The sequence below is a fragment of the Lolium rigidum genome, chromosome 4 (assembly GCF_022539505.1).
Source record: "Lolium rigidum isolate FL_2022 chromosome 4, APGP_CSIRO_Lrig_0.1, whole genome shotgun sequence".
In the NCBI taxonomy this organism is placed as follows: Eukaryota; Viridiplantae; Streptophyta; class Magnoliopsida; order Poales; family Poaceae; genus Lolium; species Lolium rigidum.
Window position 1 is genome coordinate 196,854,347 of NC_061511.1, and position 6,061 is coordinate 196,860,407.

Here is a 6,061-nt window from a genome sequence, read left to right on the forward strand (position 1 = left end):
AATAATCAACAGCAACAAGTATATGAGTGTTACCTTTTGAAGAGGGAAAAGGTCCCATGAAGTCAAATCCCCAACAATCAAATGGTTCAATAACAAGAGTATAATTCATAGGCATTTCATTACGTCTGGAGATATTACCAACCCTTTGACATTCATCACAAGATAAAATAAACTTCCTTGCATCTTTGAAGAGAGTTGGCCAATAAAAACCTGATTGTAGAACCTTTTGTGCGGTTCTATCTCCGGCGTGATGTCCTCCATAAGCACTCGCCATGACATTTACTCAGTATCTCTTGTTGTTCATATTCGGGAACACACCTTCGCATAATACCATCCACTCCTTCTTTATATAAGTGTGGGTCATCCCGTAAATAATGCCTCAAGTCATAAAAGAATTTCCTCCTCTCGCTGAGCTGAAAAGGTTGGAGGCAAGTACTTGGAAACAATAAAGTTAGCATAATCAAGCATACCAAGGACTCGTCTCGCGAACTCACCTTTATTACAGCTAATTGTTCATTTGGAAAACTATCATTAACGGGAACAGGATCATAAGCAATATTTTCCAATCTAGACAAATTATCAGCAACAGGATTATCAAGCACCTTTCCTATCTACAATATGTAAATCAAATTCTTGCAAAAGAAGTACCCATCTAATAAGCCTCGGCTTAGCATCTTTCTTTGTCATAAGGTATCTAATTGCAACATGATCAGTATGAATTGTAACTTTTGAATCAACAATATAAGATCTAAATTTATCACAAGCAAAGACTACAGCTAACAATTCTTTTTCAGTAGTAGCATAATTTCTTTGAGCAGCATCAAGAGTCTTGCTAGCATAATGAATAACATTTAATTTTTTATCTACTCGCTGTCCAAGAACAGCGCCTACAGCAAAATCACTAGCATCGCACATAATTTCAAAAGGTAAATTCCAATCAGGAGGTTCAACTATAGGAGCAGTTGTTAAGGCTTTCTTTAGAGTTTCAAAAGCTTCCTTACAATCATCATCAAAAACAAAAGGTACATCTTTTTGAAGAAGATTAGTAAGAGGCTTCGAAATCTTGGAGAAATCTTTAATAAATCTCCTATAAAACCCAGCATGACCAAGAACACTACGAATACCTTTAACATCCCTTGGATAGGGCATCTTCTCAATAGCTTCAACTTTAGCTCTATCAACTTCGATACCTCTCTCAGAAATTTTATGTCCCAATACAATTCCTTCATTAACCATAAAGTGGCATTTCTCCCAATTAAGAACAAGGTTAGTTTCTTCACATCTCTGCAAAACTTTATCAAGGTTTCGCAAGCAACTATCAAATGAATTCCCATAGACAGAAAAATCATCCATGAATACTTCCACAATACTCTCACAAAAGCCATGAAAAATAGCAGACATGCATCTTTGAAAAGTAGCAGGAGCATTACATAAACCAAAAGGCATACGCCTATAAGCATAAGTTCCATAGGGACAAGTAAAAGTGGTTTTCTCTTGATCTTTAGCTTTAACAAGCAATTTGTGAAAACCCAGAATAACCATCAAGAAAGCAAAAATGAGTATTTTTAGATAACCTTTCTAGCATTTGATCAATAAATGGTAAAGGGTAATGATCTTTCTTAGTAACTTTATTAACTTTTCGATAATCAATGCACATTCTATACCCTACAACCACTCTTTGAGGTATGAGCTCATCATTATCATTAGGCACAACAGTCATTCCTCCTTTCTTAGGAACGCAATGCACAGGACTAACCCATCTACTATCAGCAATAGGATATATAATACCAGCTTCAAGAAGTCGTAATACCTCATTTCTTACCACATCCTTCATCTTAGGAATTAGACGACGCCGAGGTTCAACAACGAGCTTTGCATCATCTTCCATATTAATGGCGTGTTGGCAAATAGAGGGAGAAATCCCCTTCAAGTCATCAAGAGTATAGCCAATAGCACTTCGGTGTTTCTTCAATATTTGCAATAATCTTTCTTCTTCAAACTCGTAAGTTTAGAACTAATAATAACAGGATATATTTTCTTATCATCAATATGAGCATATTTAAGATTATCATGTAAAGGCTTTAAATCAAAAACAGGATCTTCCTTTGGTGGCGGTGTTGTACCCAAGTCTTCCACCGGTAAATCATGTTTGAGAATAGGTTGGCGAAGAAAAATCTCCTCAAGCTCCTCTCTTTCTTTCCTAAAAATTTCACTCTCGCTATCCTCCAAATGTTGCCGCAAAGGATTGTTAGGAACAAGAACAATAGATGCACACTGCTCCATTTTAAAATCATTACTAGGCAAATCAGCTTTATAAGGAGTTTTAGTAAATTTAGAGAAGTTAAACTCATAAGATTCACCAGCAAATTTAGTCAAAATTTTCTCTTTCTTGCAATCTATAATAGCTCCACAAGTATTTAGAAAAGGTCTACCAAAAATGATAGGACAATAATCACTAGCAGCAGAACCAAGTACCAAAAAGTCAGCAGGATATTTAATCTTACCACATAGAACTTCCACATCTCGAACAATACCAATTGGTGAAATAGTTTCTCTATTAGCCAGCTGAATAACCACATCAATATCTTCAAGTTCACAAGAATCAATTTCGTGCATAATCTCCGCGTATAGCTCATAAGGTATAGCACTAACACTTGCACCAATATCGCATAAACCATAATAGCAATGATCACCAATTTTAACAGATAGCATAGGAACACTAGCTTGTTTGGGTTTATTAGGATGTGAAACAATATTAGAAGCATCTTCACGAGAAAATAATATGACCATCCTCAACATTTTCAGTCACAAGATCTTTAACTATCGCAACAACGAGGTTCAACTTTTATTTGTTCTTCGAGGTTCTCTAGGTTTCTTTTCACTTTTATGAACCGCACTATTTATAACAGAGTACTCTTTCATTTTAGCAGGAAAAGGAGTTTTTTCAATATAAGCTTCAGGAATAACGCGATCGACAGCTTCAACTACAACACACTTATTAATAGATGAATCAATTTTATCTTTATACGGTTCATGATACTTATCAAAATTCTTCTTAGGCAATTCATAATGAGAGGCAAAAGCTTTATAAAGGTTTGCAGCAACTTGAGAATCAAGACCATATGTAGCACTAATATTACGAAATGTATCGAGTATCCATAAAAGCTTCAATGCATTTATAATCATAAATTATACCCGATTCTCTATCTTTGTCATTCTCCCAACCTTCAGTATTTTCTTGGATCCGATCAAGAAGGTCCCTTTTAAACTCTTCTTTGTTGCGTGTAAATGATCCAGAACAAGAAGTATCCAGCAAGGTCTTGTCTTGAAAAGAAAGTCTTGCATAGAAATTATCAATAATAACATTACCAGGAAGCTCATGAATGGGGCATTTGAGCATTAAAGACTTCAATCTCCCCCAAGCTTGGGCAATACTCTCTCCATCATGAGGCCAGAAATTATATATGCGGTTCCGATCTTTGTGAATTTCACTTGGAGGATAAAATTTGGAATAGAATAAAGGCACAATGTCCTCCCAGTCAAGAGAATCACCATTCTTCAGAAATTTATACCAATGCGCCGCTTTACCAGACAGCGATATAGAGAATAGTTTCTTCCTAACTTCATTCATAGCAATACCTGCACATTTGAATAACCCGCATAATTCATGCAAAAACAGTAAATTATCACCTGGATGGACAGTTCCATCCCCTTCATAGCGGTTATCCATAACATGTTCAATAATTTTCGTAGGTATTTTATATGGTATTACTTCCTCATCTGGCGCCTCATCCACTACCGTTGCAGTAGTAGTAGATTTCCCAAATAGAAATTGAAGAGAAGATCTCTCCATAATGACTTATAGCAGCGAAGCGTAAATAAAATCAGCACAAACAGTAAAAGTTTTCCTACCAATTCCGCTTACCAATAGCGCTTCACTCCCCGGCAACGGCGCGAAAATAGTCTTGATGACCCACAAGTATAGGGGGTGTATCGTAGTATCTTCGATAAGTAAGAATGTCGATCCCAACGAGGAGCAGAAGGTGTTGACAAGCAGTTTCGATGAAGGTTTCACTGTAAATGCTCACAGACAAGTATTCAGGGGGTTTTGATGTATCAGATGAAATAAATACGAGTAAGTAAAATGCAGGAGAAATAATTGCAGCGAGTGGCCCAATCCTTTTTAGCACAAAGGACAAGCCGGTTTGTTTACTTATAATGACCAAACGTTCTCGAGGACACACGGGATTTTAGTCTAGTGCTTTCGCTACATACAGCTGATTAATCTTCATTGTTTTGATAAGTGTTGTGTGGGTGAACCTGTGCTAATGTACCGCCCTTCCTAGGACTAATACATACTTGTGATTATACCCCTTGCAAGCATCCGCAACTACAAGAAAGTAATTAAGATAAATCTAACCACAGACCTTAAACTCTGAGATCCTGCGATCCCTCCTGCATCGATATACCAACGGGGGTTTAGGTTTCTGTCACTCCGGCAACCCCGCAATTGGCAAACGAGTGCAAGATGCATTCCCCTAGGCCCATAAATGGTGAAGTGTCGTGTAGTCGACGTTCACACGACACCACTAGAAGAATAACACCACAACTTAAATATCATAACATTGAATATTACTCAACCATAGTTCACTACTAACAATTAGACTTCACCCATGTCCTCAAGAACTAAACGAACTACTCACAAGACATCATATGGAACATGATCAGAGGTGATATGATGATGAATAACAATCTGAACATAAACTTGGTTCAATGGTTTCACTCAATAGCATCAACAACAAGTATGAATAGATACCGGGAGAGTTTCCCCTATCAAACAATCAAGATCAAACCCAAATTGCTACGGCGGTGACGAAGTGCTGCGGAGGAGATGGCGGTGATGATGGTGGAGATGATGATGATGGTGATGGAGATGATGTCCAGCTCGATGGCGGTGGCGATGGCGTCGATTTCCCCCTCCGGGAGGGAATTTCCCCGGCGGATTCCTGCCCGCCGGAGAGCTCTTTCTCTCTCGGTGTTCTCCGCCCCGCGAGGCGGCCGTAACCCTTCGTGAGGATTCCTCTCGTGGCTTTGGTCTTCGGGACGAAGGGTTTCGCGAAGAAAAGGAGGCGAAAGAGGCTGAGGGGCCCCCACACCACATGGTGGCGCGGCCGAGCCATGGGCCGCGCCACCCTATGGTGTGGGCCCACCCCGGGTCCAGCTCGGCTCCCCCTTCCGGCTTCCTCCGTCATCCGGAAAAATAGGATTTTTGGTAAAACTTCCTTCCACAGTTGATCTTCCGAAATATCGCATCTCGACGGTGCTTTTTCCAGCAGAATCCTCGGCTCCGTGCTCGATCTCCAAATAATCATGAAACATGCAAAATAGATGAAATAACATAAGTATTGTGTCCCAATATGAAATATATCAATGAATAACAGCAAATTATGATATAAAATAGTGATGCAAATTGGACGTATCAGAGAACATATCTGACGAGAGAGCAATAGATGCGTTCGTGGCAGGAATTCGGCGAGGAGATTTTGTCGAAGACTTGGGGAGAACTAACCCAAGGACAGTGTCAGCATTGATGGAAATAGCAAACAGATGGGCAGATGGAGAGGATGCTATTCACAACAAGCGACACAGGTCACCAGAGGAGGACCGCAGCCGAAACTTTCAAAATAGAAGGCGATTTCCGCGGCAATTCTCGAGTTACGATGCTCCTGGCCAAATATCGACTGGTTTTCGAGGAAACAACGGAGGAAACAATAGAGATGAATATCAAAGAAGTAATGAGCAGCGAGGCGACAACAGAGATGACTCTCGAAATAACAGGCAAAACAGCGGGTCAAGGTTTCAAAGACCTTTCGTAACTCCTGAAGATATGATGAACGGGCCATGCCAGATGCATTTTTATCTCGACAACAATGGCAGAAGGCGATCGGGACATTTGCAGAAGGACTGTCGTAATTTTCAAGCAATGCTACGGGTAGCAGGGATAGCCAACGCTCAAGCAGCAAATAGAAACCCCCAAGGGCCTAGGAGTGAGATCCACCTA